This window comes from Chiloscyllium plagiosum, chromosome 37 (assembly GCF_004010195.1).
Source record: "Chiloscyllium plagiosum isolate BGI_BamShark_2017 chromosome 37, ASM401019v2, whole genome shotgun sequence".
NCBI lineage: Eukaryota > Metazoa > Chordata > Chondrichthyes > Orectolobiformes > Hemiscylliidae > Chiloscyllium > Chiloscyllium plagiosum.
In genome coordinates, this window is record NC_057746.1 from 16,943,522 (window position 1) to 16,960,840 (window position 17,319).

Sequence of the window (17,319 nt, forward strand, 5' to 3'; positions counted from 1 at the left end):
TGCTGCCGAACCAGCTAAGCATTTTTGCAATTTCAGTATTAGTTCCTTTTCCTGTTCATTGACATACCTTCACATTGATTGATCCCAAAATATCATCGGTCCAATTACAATAAAAAGACTCAGTGAATCATCAGGGTCCGGCAAAATAGAAAACAAATAGATTGCATAACCCCACCCAGGCTTGGGACCGAAGCAAGTAAACACTTCCACTCTCATTTCTAGTTCCTGGGAGAAGGAACTGAGCTGCAATTCACTTTCGGGACAGAAGCCATTCAGCCCCTTGATGCTGCCTCACCATCCAATGACAAGATTGCTGAGCTTAACTCCAGTTTCATCTCCTTCAATCACCATTAGTCAAACCTTAGTCTCCAAAACTGTAATTATCCCTGGTATGGAGGTGCTTTTGCGTTATCCCCATTCACAGACCTTTAGTGGAGATATGTTTTAATGGATCCTTTGTGTGAGGGAAGGTGGTGATGTCACTGGGCTGAGAATCCCCCCAGCTAATGATCTGGGACATGGGTTGACATCCCCCATGGCAGACAGTGAGGTTTGAATTCAATAAAAAAAATCTAGAACTGAAAGCTAGTCTCGTGGTGGACATGTACCCAATGGTGATACATGTAAAACCATCTAGTTCACTCACAGGAAATCTTCTGTTTTTATCTGGTCTGGGCCTACATGTGACTCCAGACCCACAGCAATTGCACTCTGGTCAAATAGGGCTGGACAATAAATAATACCTAGTCAATGATGTCCACATTCAATGAACAAAATAAAGTCTTCTGTGTGGAAATGGGCTTCCTGAGACTGCCCCAAAATCCTGCCAAACCTGACATCAAGGTACAGTTAAACTCGAGGAGTATAAAGCAAAGACTGTGGGCCCTAACAAATTCTTTGGAGTTATGTGCCCCCAGTGAAACTGTTCAGGTACAGCAATCTCAGACACAGGACAGCACTGCTGGAGTTCATCACGAAACATTGTTAGGTCCAAAAATTTTCAACTCCTTCATCAATGACCTTCTCCTCATCCTAAAGTCAGAAGTTGAGACGTTCACTGATGGTTGTATATTTTTCAGTCTGAGACCTCAGATGCTGAATCAGTTCATGTATTTATGTAACAAGACTCATGATACAACATTGGGCTAGCAGGTGGGAAATCACATTCATGCCAAAAAAGTACCAGGCAATGACCATCTTCAACAAGACTGAATCTCAACATCTTTCATTCATCTCACCACTTTGACATTCACAGGCTTTATCATCACTGAATATCCCACCATCCATATTAAGTTGTATTCCACTGGCCAGGACCTGAATGCGACCAGTTTTTAATTTTTTTTAAATTTTAAAATGATTTTAACAGTCAGGAAGAGGGTGGGGTTTCTGCAGTAAGTAGTTCATCTCCTGGCTCCCCAAGGTGTGTTCACCATCAACAAGATGCTCATGGTGTTCAGAGGGAATGTGAGCTGTGAGCAGGATGCAGAGATATATCAGTGTATTTTAGACAAGTTGAATGAGTGGGCAAATGCATGGCAGATGTAATATAATGTAATATTCACCTTATGTTCTTCAGTAGTAAAAACAGGAAGGCAGATTATTATTTGAATGGTGATATGTTGGGAAAAGGGAAGGTGCAACAAAAGCTGTACAACAGTCTCTGAAGGTAAACATGCAGGCGAGGCAGGCAATAAAGAACAAAAATGGCATGTTGAGCTTCATAGTGAGAATGTTTGAGTGCAGGAGCAGGGACATCTTGCTGCAGTTGTACAGGCACTTGATGATACCACACTGAGAATATTCTATACAGTTGTGGTCACATTATCAGAGGCAAGATATTCAGCTGACAGAGAGAGAGCAACAAACATTTATCATATCAACTCCCAGGAAAGCAGGACTGATATATGAGAGAGACTGGATCGGTTAGGACTCTATGCACGAGAGTTTAACAGAATGAGGAGTGAGATCTCATAGAAACCCAGGACTAGACAGGGTAAATGCAGGGAAAATCCCAAAGACCAAGGAGTCCAGACAATAGGTCACAGTCTAAGGATGTGCAGGAGGCCACTTCGGACTGAGTTGGGAAGAAATGTCTGCATCCAGAGAGTGGTGAGCCTCTGCCACAATGTCATACTGAATATTTGGAGGAAAAAGTTAGATACAGTTCTTAGGGCTAAAGGAATCAATGTGGAGAAAAAATGGAATTAGGGTCCTGAGTTGGACAATCAGCCATGATCATTTTGAATGGTGGAGCAGAGTTAAAAGGATGAATGACCTTCTCCTGTTCCTACTTCCTCTGTTTCTGTGATTTCCGTCACTGTTGGGGTGTTCACCTTTTATGGCAATGACTCTCACTCTGAGATGGATGTACTTTGCCAATGTCTAGCTTTCACATCCAGTTTTGAATGTTGCAAACATTACTTCGAAGTGGTGCAAAGAAAATATACAGTGAAGGTGGAAACCCATCATAATTGTGTAGAGATGGAAAGCAGCAGTCAGTCTCAACGATGGTACTGCCTGAATTCCTACTGGACATTCTGGAAATCTGGGAATATGGGATTTCTGTGGAAATCTGGGAATATGAGTGAGGTGGAGGCGAGTTAGATATTGTTACTGTCTTTGTTACTGTTTACAAAGTTACAGTCTTTGCTGCTCCACACTCCCTTACTGTATCCACCTTTGGCCTTTGTTCATTGAGCCCACCAGGTGGCTCATGAACTGTGCACACAGTATCTTTGGCAGTGCTTCTGTTACCCGCTGGAAAGGGAAGCCCTTTAGGAATGTCAGGCAGGAGTGTTCTCTGTCCAGGATATTCTGATGGGAGACCAGTACAGAGGTGGTGTCTTTCATTGCCAGGCTGGCATTTTTGCTGAATGTTCTGTAAGTCAGTGCAACAGTTGGTGTTACCCTGAACATTGAATGATTGGTCCGGACCTGGAAACAGAATGTGTGGGATTTTCTGCACAATTCCATCCATTCTCTCAGACAGCAACTTCTGCACAATGCTGTGGGGAGCTGCTGGAATTGTCACATCGCTATCAGCTGATGGAGAAAACAATCTCACTCACTGATTTTGTAGGTTTGGTCCATGAACAGTAACCTCTGAAAATCTCCCGGTACGGCCTCTGGGCCAGCATCATACATCTTATCAGGTCATTGGATTGATGTAAGGCACTTGTCTGTCAGTTTCTGTGGCCAGAATCTTCAAGGGCTCTGACCAATGTGGGCTCTGGCCACACTCATGGAGAATTCCAGGGTTTTGACCCATTGACACTGATGAATAGAGATATATTTCCAAGCTAGGATGGTGAGTAGTTTGGAGGATATCATGTAGATGGTGGCTTTCCCATGTATCTGCTGCCCTTATCCTTCTGGGAGGTCATGGACATTGATGTGGAGAGCATTGTCTAAGTGCTGTGTTGAAGGTTCACAGTGCAACTTGTAAACAGTATGGACTGCTGCTACTGAGTCTTACTTGTGGAAAAGCTCGTTATGAATGTGGTGCCAATGCATTGTCTTGGATGGTGTCAAACTTGATCAGTGTTGCTGGAATTGTACTCATATAGGTAAGTCGGGAGTATTACATCACACTCCTGAATTGTGCACTTTTGATGGTGAACAGGCTTTGGTGAGTCAGAGGTGAGTTGCATGTTGCAGTATTCTTTGCCTCTAACTTGCTCTTGTAGCCACTGTATTATATGTTCAGTCCAGTTCAGTTCAGGTTCAGATTAATAGTAACCCCTCAGAGGTTGATAGTGGGATTCAGTGATGGTAAAGCTATTTATGGTCAAAGGCTGATGGTTAGACTCTTTCTTCTTGCAGATGATGTGGAGGTGCTGGAATTGGACTGGGGTGGACAAAGTTAAAAATCATACAACACCAGGTTATAGACCAGCACATTTATTTGGAAGCACTTTCGGAGTGTTGCCCTTTCATCAGGTAGCTGTGAGACAAGATACAGAATTTATAGCAAAAGATCACAGCATCATACAACTGAAACAATATATTGAACAAACCAAGATTGCTGTTAAGTCTTTCATCTTTCAGCGTGGTTATAGGTTTTGGTTCATTAATATGAAAATTCCAGAATTTCTTTTAAGTCACATTCTCGAGATAACTTAAGATGATATGGATTGATTGCCTGCAGATTATATTTTGCTCCAAAAGTAAGCAACATGTCTGCAAAAACAATTCTGCAAATGCAAATTCACCTGATAGCCTTGTGTGTGTGTGTGTGTGTGTGTGTGTGTGTACACGCATACACATGTATGTGAGCGAGTGCAAGTGAGTTTGCGTTTACATGTGCGTGTGTGAGTGTGACAGAGTATATTCCTGTGAGAGGGCACATGTGTGGATGTGAGTATGGGGGGACTGTGTGTGTATGACAGACACCATGTTTATGAGAGTGGGTCTGCGTGAGTGTGAGAGTATGTGGAGCTGTGTGTGTATGTGTCCGCGTGTTGAGGGAGGATGAATTTCAAGACCAGGGACCATATTTTTAAGGTGAGAGGAGAAAGAATTTAAACCAACATGAGAGGCAACATTTTTACACTGAGAATGGTTTGTGTTTGGAATGAATTTCCAGAGGAAGTGGTGGTACAGTTACACCATTTATATTTGGATGAGTACACAAATAGTAAATGTTTGTAGTGATATGGACCCGGCCCATCCAGGTGGGACTAGTTTAGTTTGGGAACATAGATGGCATGGATTGTTTGGGTCGTTTCTGTTCTGTATGACTCGATGACTCAATAAACACCTCAGCAAAATCTCAGAGTTGGAGAGAGTGGGACAGAAAATAGTGCAGCCTTGAACCCAAGACAGGAGTCTGGAATGCAGACCATGAGTACGCAGCTCTATTGAGACTTTGCACGAGGAAGGGTATAAATTGATAGGAGTGTGAACATGGAAACAGTTCAAGTCAGAAAGTGTGAGACTGTAGCATGGCCTGAGCAAGAGGTGGATTCATGACATCATAGTAAGGTAATGTTATCTTCCATCAGTATCCAGAGATATTGCTGTGTAACAAGCTCATAGAAAAGGCCTCACTCAGTATTTAAGGTGCAGGAAAATTCAAATTGAGGTCTGAGATGATCCCACTGATGAATGGCTGATGAAGATCATGTGTATGTGCTAAATTGACTGGCAGTATTGTGCAGGGGGCATGACCAATGGTATTGTGGAGACAAGGTTTCTGCTCAGGAAAAATAACCACACTGTCAAACATTAAAAATTGTTTCCCGAGATTTGGCCATCACCGGCAATGCCAGCATTTGTTGTCCAGAGGGCAGTTAAGAGCTAACTTGTTGTGTAGTGACATGTAGACCAGACTGTAATAATTTCTATCCTGGAAAGGCATTAGTGAACCAAATGGCTTTTTACAACAAACAATAAAGATTACATTATCACCATTAAAGCTGTCTCTTCATTTTAAGTTTGACTGAATTCACATTTCACCATCTGCCAAAGAGGGATTTCAGTAATCTACAATTAACAAAATGTAAACATTTCAATAAGCTAGATTGACAATTCAAATCACTCCTGAAATTAAGGATGAACAAATTAGAAGATCAATTCCAGCAATGGAAACCTGGCTTCCAGCAAGGACATTAGAGGATCCTGGGGAAGAGAAAAAAAGCTGTTACAGAGCACAGGAAACCCAGCAGACCCTGTAGCATCTCCCAAAAACACCAGCAGTGAAACACAAAAGTCCCATTCCCCAAACATCAGTAAAACCCCTCAGACCCACTCCCGAAAGACCAGCAAAACCCACAGGGACATGGAAGATGAGGAGGCCATTTAGCCCCTCAATCCCGTTCCACTATTCAATCAGATCTTTGCTGGTGTGTTGCCTCAATCCATTTATGTATCTTCCATTTGTCTCTTAATTTTGAGTTTTATAGATTTTAATTCACTGAAGTTCATTTTGCATCAATTACCTTCTGAGAAAGAGAGAGTTCTAACCATTTCCCAGTCTGTATGTGTGGAAGTGTTTCCTAGTTTCACCCTCAATAGGTCTAACTTTAACTACACTGACATTCGAGTCTGAGACACCCCGCCAGTCAAAACAGTTCTCCTCTATCTCCACATGGTCTGGTCTCTTGACCTGCTCGGAGGCCTCCATCAGATCTAGACCCCACCCACCACACCGCAGTAATTCAGAATTCCGGGAGAGCAAAACTGAACTCCAGAAACAAACTACAGCGAGAACTCTAGGAGTATTGACTCCTTTAAAAGGAGTTAATCAGCTGACAGGAAGCCCCATTCAGGATGAAAGGTTTCCAGATGTTTCTATAGCCCAAATCCCTCCTCTTGACAATATCTTGAGGCTGAGACCAGGATAAGGTCAGCCAACTGCAGAAGGACAGTCTGAAAGCTTAGTGTCAAACTGCATGAGCTGGTCTTTAGTGATTCACACAGGGAGAGAGAGAGTCTGAGCTCAGTGTCCACCCTCCAGATCATACAGCGAAAACCAGCCCCAATATAGAATAACCTCAGTTATCCAAACATCAATTATCTGAATTTCAGATTATCCAAACAAGATCTCAAGGTCTTGTCAATGCTTTGTTTCTTTATGATCAGATCAGTTATCCGAACAATCAGTTATCCAAACCACATACTCCCCGCCCAGCTTGTTCGGATAATTGAGGTTGTTCTGTCCCAATTAGAATGATCTACTCACAACATCGACCAACAATATTCATGCCTCAGGAAATGGCAGAACCGTCTGAGGATGTCCTTTCATCAGAAGCTGTTAATGGAAAGAGAGGCATTAGAAACTGCTCATTATCAGAGTGAAAGAGAGTGAGAAATGCGAGTGTGAGACAGCGTGCAAAACAGTGAGAAACATGAGTGTGAGAGAAACAGTGTTAGAGAGAAATTCACAAGAGAGAAAGCATGAGTAAGAGAAATGAGTGAGAGCGAGAACAGGAGTGAGAGTGAAAATGACCCAGAGATGTAAAAGAAAGAAACAGTGTATGAGAGAGAGAAAGAGAGAGAGAGAGAGAGCTCACGAGAGCAAGAGGAGGATGAAAGACAGATAGACTACTCTCGACCAGACAGAGAACAAAACAGAAATTGCTGGAGAATCTCAGCATGTCTGGCATCATCTGTGGAGAGAGAAAGCAGAATTAATGCCTTACATCCAGTGACCCCGACCCCCCCCACCGCCACCACCACCACCACACCTCTCCTCCGCGTGCACAAGCGTGGGAGAACTCCTAGAACAAAACATCACTGGACTCAAAATGTTAACTGTTTTTCTCTCCACAGCTGCTGCCAAACCTATTGAGTTTCTCCAGCAATTTTTTCTCTGTTTCAGATCTCTGCACTTGTGTTTGAAACAGAAAGAACAGCTTGTCATACACTAACACAGACGCTGAGATGTCTGAGTTATCAGCTTACTGTTTGTGGGATTGTAGCCGCTCTTCATTCCTCCTGTAAAACAAGGAATGTTCAGTCAGTTCGAGATACTGTCAGGAAATCAGAGGAAATGCTGAAGACCCTCATTCCTATCCAGACTCAGCCTCTCCTACCCACATTGCCCTAAGCTGCTGATGCCCAACAGTGAACTCAGAGCCAGCCCCAGTCAGTCTGAACTGTCTGACCTGACACTCACAACATGACAATTTCACCCCTCAGACACTCCAGCCTAACGTGAGGAACAGGGCACCATATCTATGACCCTCCTTCACAAACAGAGTTCCTCTCCCAACTGCCTGAGCCATCACTAACCCTGAGACTGACTCCCAAACACAGAGCTTCTTCACAAACCCTCTGAACCCAAACAATGAACCAGATACTATAAGATATAGGAGCAGAATTAGGCCATTCAGCTCATCGGATGTGCTCCACCATTCGATCGTGGTTGATATATTTCTCAACCTCATTCTCCTGCCTTCTCACCGTAACCCTTGAGCCCTTTACCAATCAAGAATCTATCTATCTCTGTCTTAAAGACACTCAATGTCTTGGCCTCCACAGCCTTCTGCAGGAATGGGTTCCACAGAGTCACCACCATTTGGCTGAGGAAATTCCTCCTCAGTTCTAAAAGGTCATCCCGTCACACTGAGGCTGTTCTCTTTGGTCCTCGAGTCTCCTGCATCTTCTCCACATCCACTCTGTCCAGGCCTCTCAGTAATGTGTAATTTTCAATGAGATTTGCCCTCAATATTTTAAACTCCGTCCAGTACACACACAGTCCTCAACAGCACCTCATATGACAAGCTCTTCATCCCTGGGATAATTCTTGTAAATCTCCTCTGGGCTCCCGCCAACACCAGCACATTCTTCCGTAGATATGGGGCCCAAAACAGCTCACAATATTCCTTTTTACTTCAGTACAGTCTGGCCATACGCTTCCAGACTCTCCAATTCCCTGAAATGCCAGTGAGGAGCCACCATTTTCTTACAAACTCCTACCTTTCTTCTTGTGAATGACAACAGCCCCAACAGCGAGAGAGATGATCCCGAGGAGTCCAAATACAATCCCGACAATAACAAGAACCTGGGAGTGAGACTTTGGGACTGCCAGAGAGAGACAGACAGAGAGAGAAATAAAATTGGGAGAGAGACAGACAGACAGAGAGAGAGAGACAGAGAGAGAAATAAAATGGGGGAGAGAGACAGACAGAGAGAGAGGGAGAGAGAGAGAGACAGACAGAGAAATAAAATGGGGGAGAGAGACAGACAGACAGAGATAGAGAGAAAGAGGAAGAAAGGGGGATGAGAGATAGAGAGCCAAGTGAAGCAGGAAGAGAGAGAAAGAGAAAGAGACAAAAAATTTGTTTTTTAAAATTCGGCCTTATACAGGATACATGGTACACAGTGAGTCAATTTTATCCAATGAGCATACACTTGTATTTAGTCACATGAAGCTGCTCATCTCATCCTTCCTCATCCACATGTGTTACCATCACTCCCTATTCCTTTCTCAACTCCCCTTAAATACATCCTGACAAGCTCATTCCCTGTAGCAGCGAGCTTCATATTCTCTTCATGCTCCGACTGCAGATATTTCTCTGGAATTCCTTGTGAAAGATTTGGTGACTGTCTTGTGTTGATGGTCCTTAGTTGTGCTTTTCGCCAAACACTGTCTCTGCACCCACTCTTTCAAAATGTTTGGGCTCCATTTTTCAAGAGAGAAGACATCAAGCCTCTCAATCCTTTCCTGATACATACACTCACACGTTTCTGATATCGATATTGTAAATCTTCTCAGCACCCTCTCCAGTGCTTCAATATCCTTTACATCACATGGCAACCAGAACTGTCTGCAGTTCTCGACATGTGGTCTAACCAAACTTCAAGGTAGAATTGAAGGTGAGGTAGGATAGGCTAAATCTCCCTCTCAAGATTAAAGCCTATCCTCGGGTTTTTTGTAAAGAAATTTCCTTTCTAACCGTAAGCCACGAGTGAGGTTCTGGTAGGTGGAGGGTAGCAAATATTGTGCTGGGCTGCAAAGAAAATCCTGGGAACTATGGACCAGATATCTGTTGTAGGTAAATTACTTGAGAAGGTTCGGAGAGATAAAATACACATGCATTTGGAAAGACAGGGTTTGATTATAAATACTCTGCATGGCTTTGTGTGTAGGAGGCTTTGTGCATTCCTGAAGAAGAGCTCATGCCCGAAACGTCGATTCTCCTGCTCCTTGGATGCTGCCTGACCTGCTGTGCTTTTCCAGCAACACATTTTCAGCTTTGTGCGTAGGAGATCATACCTCACAAATTTCTTAGAATTCTTTGTTGAAGTGACCAGGAACATAATCTAAATGGATTTCAGTAAGGCCTTTAAAAAGGTTCCACATGGTAGGCTGACCTGGAAGGTTAGATCGCATGGAATTCAGGGGAAGCTGGCAAATTGGAGATACAATTGGCTTGATGCTAGGAAGCAGAGGGTAATAATGGAAGCATGTTTGTCGGACTGGAGGCCTGAGACTAATGGTGTGCCTGAGGGGTCAGTGCTGGGCCCATTGCTGTTTGTTATCAATATCAATGATTTGGATGAGATACAAGGTATGATTAGTAAGTTTGCAGATGACACTGAAACGGGCAGTATTGTGGACAGTGAGGAAGGTTATCAAAAATTGCAGCAGGACCTTGATCAGCTGGGGAAGTGGCAAGTGGAGTTTAATGCAGATAAGTGTGAGGTCTTGTGATTTGCAAAGTCAAATCAAGGTAGGGGTTTCAAGGTGAATGGTAGGGCCTTAAGGACTATTGTGGAACAGAGAGACCTTGGAGTTCTGGTGCACAGTTCTCTGAAAGTGGAGTCAAAGGTTGCCAGAACAGTCTTCATCAGTCAGGGCATTGAGTATATTTGGGAAATTATGTTGCAGTTGCACAGGACGTTGGTAAGGCTGCACTTGGAGTATTGTATTTTGGTCACCTTGCTAATAGAAAGGATGTTATTAAACTAGAAAGAGTGCAGAAGGACGTTTCCATGATACAAGGGACTGAATTATGAGGAGTAGTTGGACAAGCTAGGATGTTTTTCTTTGGAGACAATTGTTTTTGATCACCAGAATCAATGACTAATGTGATGTCGTAGAGACGACCAGGCTGTCCTGTGTATAAGTCTCCTCACGTTGGGATTTTGCATCTCCTGTCTCCTATCACACAGGAGTGTCCAAAGCTCATCTCTGCTCTTTGTTAGAATATCTCAAAATGTTTCTCTCCTCCCTGGGACTACCTGGGATTCCTGTCTTGGTCTGTAGACTGCTTAGTGCTGCTGCATATAATAATTTAAATTCTAAAATTACATTTAAATGAAACCATATTCAGGGTGATGGGGAGAAGGCAGGAGAATAGCACTGAGTGGTAATGCTCAGCGAGACAAGTCAGGTCATGATGGGCTGAAGAGCCTTCTTTAGAACAATTCTGTGACTCCATAATTTCAAAGTCCAAATCAATATTGTCAATTGTGAAGGGAAGTGTTTCCTTGCAGAACACCACTTCCCACATTCTGACACTCTGACTAACTAAGGAACAGGAGAATCAACGTTTCGGGCATAAGCCCTTCTTCAGGAGTCCTGAAGAAGGGCTTATGCCCGAAACATCGATTCTCCTGTTCCTTGGATGCTTACTGACCTGCTGCGCTTTTCCAGCAACACATTTTCAGCTCTGATCTCCAGCATCTGCAGTCCTCACTTTCTCCACTCTGACTAACCAACCCTTTTCCCCCAATCTCTGTTTCCTGTCTGCAAAGCAGCTAACAATCCATTTTACCACATTCCCACTGACCCCACATTCTCTAAACGTTTCTATTATGGGAGTATCTGATCAAATGCCTTTGAAAACTTTGCAACTGTACATCTGCAACATTACCACTGTGTACCCTCTGTTACTTCATGAAAAATATTCAATGGAGTTGGTCAAACACAATATTCTCCCTCAAAATTCATGCTGACTATTCATTGTTACACTGAGTTGGACAGAGATCATCAAGAAACAATGTTAAATAGACTGGGCTACAATTCCAGGATACACTGGATGCTGCCACACTGAAATATCAGGATACATGGATCCTATTGGACATTATTATCCCTGGATTCACTGGACTGTCTCATAATAAAACATCTCAGGATCTGTTTCTGTATTTTTATTCACAGGGATATGGGTGTCAATGCCTGGGCCAGTCTTTACAGTCATTCCCTAGTTGCTCTACAGAAGGCGGTGGTGAGCTGCCTTCTTAGACCAAATGCAGCTTATGTGCTGTAGATGGACCCAATATGTATTTCAGGATGCTGAGTAGCTTCGTGGGAAACTTGCAGGAGCTAGTGTTCCCAAGTATCTACTGCCCTTGTCCTTTGAGATTAAAGTGTCCATGGACTTGAAGAGTGCTCAGGAAATATGGTGAACTGAAAGGACATAGCAGGTTCTGTCACACGCATAGCAGATGATATACTAATACTTTAATCCTTAATTATCCTGGATATTAAGATGCTGGGCAGCATTACACACCAGGATACACTGGGAGACTGTCCCTGATTCACTGCCTTAATTACTGTCCTCTACAATTGATGTGAGCACTGTGACACACTGACAGTTCATATGAACTTCCCTCTCTCTCTCTCTCTCTACCCTGGAGCATCCTGCTGAACCAGCTCCGCTGATCCTCTCTCTTGTGATCCTGGTCTGAGTCTGGTTCCTCTCTAACAATGAGAATCAGTCTTACCATAAATCACGACCAGCTTCTCCTCCAGTCCACTGTGCTCCACCTGACAGGAATACTCAGCCTGATCCTCCGGATCAAACTCTATCCATTTCCGGATCTGGTAGGTCATGTCGTGATTGGGTAAGATCCCAGTGGACAGGGTCTCATCGATCAACACTCCGTCCCTCCACAGAGTCACCTCGATGGCTTGTGGGTAAAACCCAGTGACGAGACAAGACAGCCGGTTAGAATCACCCAGACGGGCAAAGGACACATCAGGGGGAACTGGGGGAGAGAGGAAGAGGAGTCAGTGCAGGAACATGGAGAGAGAGACACACAGGCACCATGAAATTTAACAACTATCACTCCCCTGCCCACTCACCGACTCTCAGTTCCCTCTGTCCGTACTCCAGGTATTTCCTCAGCCACTCAATGCACTCCACCTCCAGGTAATGTTTCCACCTCTGCTTGCCCAACTCATTGTGGTCCCATCTGTTTTTGATGCTTTCCGCCCAGGGGACTGGGGTCACCCACACCATGTGGTCCTTATTCAAGCTGATCAAATCTTGCCCGTCCCATCCTCTGTGGTTGAACCCACTCACAGTCCCATCATCCCTCAGGTCACAGCCAGTCATCATCTGGTAAATGTGGATCCCTGTCAATCAGAAACACAAGTTGCCGGTCAGAGACACAGTCTCACCTGGTGTCCCCTCCAACCACTCCCACAGTCAGTCTCTGGAACTCAGATTCACTCCTAATTTCTCCCATTCCCACACAAACTCCCCAAATGCACAGGAAGATGTCAGGATGTGGAACGGTGAGCACTCACCCCCTGTCTGGTTGGTCCGTGACATAAATGTCAGAATATCGTGTTTGGCAAAGTCTTCTTGCTCCTGAGCAAGAAACCGTTTCCTATTCCAAGCCTCGGGTCCCTCGCTGTCCACCATCCACTGTTCCCGGGGGATTAAATCCTTGCGATTGCTGTCATACATAACAAACTGGACCCCGTCCACATAACCAACAATCACAAACTCTGGGAAATTGGGAATCGAAGTCAAACCAGTGACAAAATACCGGAGAGAGTGAGTTTCTGAAACACAGAAAAATCAGGGCATGAATTCCTGAATCATGAATCATTTTGTTCACCTTTTCTCCAGCACTGGAGAGAATTTCTCAATTCACTTCAGCTTCATCACGTGATGTTGTTAACTTTTTTCTCTTTTCCTTTTACTTGAAAAAAACGCCTATCAATTTTTCATTTTTACTTTTCACCCTGTAATGTTCAATAGATCTTTTGAATTTCGCAAATACAGATCTTTTCTTTCGCCTTATGGTAAAGTCTCGTACGAACCTAAATCATTTAAAACAGTGGATTCACTGACGTTAAAACAAGAAACAGATAAATATTACCCCATAAACCATTCTGATGGTAACATGATCAAAGGTTAAAGCCCCAGTTCCCAGTCTGGCTCTGCCTCTCTCTCTCACACCCCGCCCCCCCCCCCCCATTACTAACCTGCAGAGAGCTCTCCCCACAGAAGTCCCAGCACTATCAGTCCAATCATTGTGATTTCAGTCGACAGTCTGGGAGGAGAGATTATTTTCCACCGGACTGTCTCAGTCTGTGAGCTGTAATCGAGAGTGATATTAAACTGTTCTGAAGAAGGGTCTTCAATATCTCTCCCGACAGATTTTTCAGCACTTTGTTTTAGTTCTTGTTACCGTTCCTCTTCACCGAGACACCTTCACACTGATTGGTCCCAAACTATCATCGATCCAATCACAATAAAAAGACTCAGTGAGTCAGCAGACTCCGGCAGAATAGACAACAAACAGGTTCCATAACTCCGCCCAGGATTGGGAATTTCCAATCACCTAAACACTTCCACTTTCATCTCCAGTTGCTGGAAGAATGAGCTGAGCTGCAAATCATTTTCGGGACAGAGATCATTCAGATGCTGCTACGCCACCCAATGAGATCATTGCTGATTTTTAACTCCAGTTTCATCTCCTTCAATCGCCAAAATATCAGACAAACCTCAGTCTCTAAAAATGCAATCATCTCTGATATGGAGCTACTTTTGAATTATCCCAACATTCACAGACCTTAAGAGGAGATATGTTTAGATGGATTCTTGGTGTGAGGGAAGATGGTGAGATTGTGGTAATGTCACTGGGTTGGGAATCCCCCCAGCCAATGATCTAGGGACATGGGTTCACATCTCCTCATGGCAGACAGTGAGGTTTGAATTCAATAAAGAAACAATCTGGAACTGAAACCTAATCTCGTGGTGGACATGTACCCAATGGTGATAGACGTAAAACCACCTAGTTCATTCATGTCCTTTTCTGGAAGGAAGGAGAAATAGGGCTGGACAATAAATGCTGCCTAGATTGCAATAAAGTCTTCTGTGTGGAAACGGGCTTCCTGAGACTGCATCCAAATCCTGCCAGACCTGGTGTACAGTTAAAGTTTAGGGGTATACAGCAAAGACTGTGGGCCCTAATAAATCCCTTGGCGTTATGTGCCCCCACTGAAACTGTTCAGGTACAGCAATCTCAGACACAGGACAGCACTGCTGGTGTTTCTCACAAAACGGTGTTGGGTCCAAAGATTTTCAACTCCTTCATTAATAACCTTCACTACATCCTTAGGTCTGAAGTCAAGATGTTCACTGATGGTTGGATATTTTTCGGACGTGGTGGCGACACCTCAGACACTGAATCAGTCCATGATATAAGATACATGATACAACATAGGGCTAGCAGGTGGGAAATCACATTCATGCCAAACAAGTAGCAGGCAATCTTCTGACCATCTTCAACAAGACTGAATCTCAACATCTTTCATTCGCCTCACCAATTTGACATTCAAAGGCTTTACTGTCACTGAATCTCCCACCATCAATATTGAGTTGTATTCCACTGACCAGAACCTGAATTCGATCAGCAGTATTAACACTGTAGTTTTAATAGTTGGTGAGAGAGTGGGGATTCTGTAGTAAGTAGTTCACCTCCTGGCTCCCCAAGGCCTATTCACCATCAACAAAGTGTTGTATGATGGAACCTTGTCGCTGCTGACGGTGTTTGGAGAGATTGGTGAACTCTTGGTCACCAGAATCTGGGTTTACTGCCTCATTTCTCTTTGTGTTTTACTCAGCTTTGTCGAGTGCGCTGACTACAAGAACATCTGAACTAAGATCTCATTATGTCATCGGATTGGGTGAAGCTTAATCCATGACCTGACATGAAAACTTTAAGAACCAAATATTTTCCGCACATGTCAGGAGTGTATTGCAATGCAGCAATGTGTCTTCTGTGTTGGTTATTGAAGGATTTTTCTGGGCTTTTGCAGCCAAAATGGAGCATTCCTAACTTTGTTGTCAGTAATAGAGGAATCTGGCTGAGTGTGGCCTAAAAAACAATTTGTGAACTCTCTACTGACTCTACTGAATGGAACCAGCTGTCTGTAGTTTTAAAAACAACCTGTCCTCTTCATAGTTTTTCAAAGGTTATTCACACTATTCATGGCATTATGAATAATTCCTGGTGATTTTAATAAAGATTCCAGTTCTCTTTGATGTCTTCACTGAGTGAACTTACAGCTTGAATACGTTTTCCCACTTTTCCTGTGGTTTCAACTATTTCTCTGCAGCTGTTACTGTAGAGCAATGGCAAATTTCCTGTCTTCCTCCTTCGAATATTGCATTGTTGGATTCCCAAATTGTCCTTTGCACTTTTCAAGAAAGAAGAATGAGGAATAGTTGTGAATGTAAGTGGTCTGACCTGTATACTTCAACATAAACCTTTATGAAGAACTATATCCTCATTTTTAACAATGACGATATTTGTATATTTCGCTCTGGGTGACTTCTGGTGTTGCACAATTGCCAGTGCAACAAACTCATTTTAAAATGACTTTTGTGTGTCTTGATGCGAGTTTGATTAGAGAACTCATTGGCAGTTGGAAAGAAAGAATAGGAATAAATGATCAGAGAATGGGGTGAAGCGGAATCTCCTGTAACTGAGTTCGAGCCTCCATTTCCTTCTCACCTCCCACTGGATGCTACCCATCCAGTGTTTCCCTCACATCCTCAGCTGTCTCTCCAACTGCCTCCTCATTCTCATCTGGTGAAAAGGGGAGAAACTTCCCAGTACAGGGTGTATTGCAAATCAGAATGTACACTCAACATCTCAGCTGCAGTGACAGAGGGCATGGGTGTGCTGGCAAAGTGGTGATGTATTGTACCAGCAACATATTGAGGGTTAGTTGATATAATGGAGAGCTGAGATGCTTCTGTGCAGCAATGTGTGCTTGGAGAGGAATAAGTGCATGCACGGAGAGGCGGTCACTGCAGGTCACTCAGCTGTCATGTAAACTTTTGAATGGACTTAGAAGAGTATAAAGAAAGTAGGAGTATACTTAAGAGGGAAATCAGGAGGCAAAATGGGGACATGAGATAGCTTTGGCAAATAGAATTAGGGAGAAGCCAAAGTGTTTTTACAAATATATTCAGGACAAAAGGGTAACTAGGGAGAGAATAGGGCCTCTCAAAGATCAGCAAGGCGGCCTTTGTGTGGAGCCGTAGAAAATGGCGGAGATACTAAATGAATATTTTGCATCAGTATTTACCGTGGAAAAGGATATGGAAGATATAGACTTTAGGGAAATAGATGGTGACATCTTGCAAAATGTCCAGATTACAGAGGAGGAGGTGCTGGATGTCTTGAAACGGTTAAAAGTGGATAAATCCCCAAGACCTGATCAGGTGTACCCTAGAACTCTGTGGGAAGCCAGAGAAGTGATTGTTGGGCCTCTTGCTGAGATATTTGTATCATTGATAGTCAGAGGTGAGGTGCCGGAAGACTGAAGGTTGGCAAACGTTGTGCCACTGTTTAAGAAGGGTGGTAAAGACAAGCCAGGGAACTATAGACCGGTGAGCCTGACCTCGGTGGTGGGCAAGTTGTTGGAGAGAATCCTGAGGGACAACTACATGATTCTCTCCATGTAGTTGGAAAGGCAAGGACTGATTAGGAATAGTCAGCATGGCTGTGCGCGTGGAAAATCATGTCTCACAAACTTGATTGAGTTTTTTGAAGAAGTAACAAAGAGGATTGATGAGGGCAGAGCGGTAGATGTGATCTATATGGACTTCAGTAAGGTGT

At 43.6% G+C, this 17,319-nt stretch overlaps 1 pseudogene; it reads right to left on the reverse strand.

Annotated features, from left to right (window-relative positions):
• Window positions 1-4,528: 4,528 nt before the first annotated feature.
• Window positions 4,529-17,319, reverse strand: part of LOC122541241 — a 31,361-nt pseudogene continuing 18,570 nt past the window's right edge.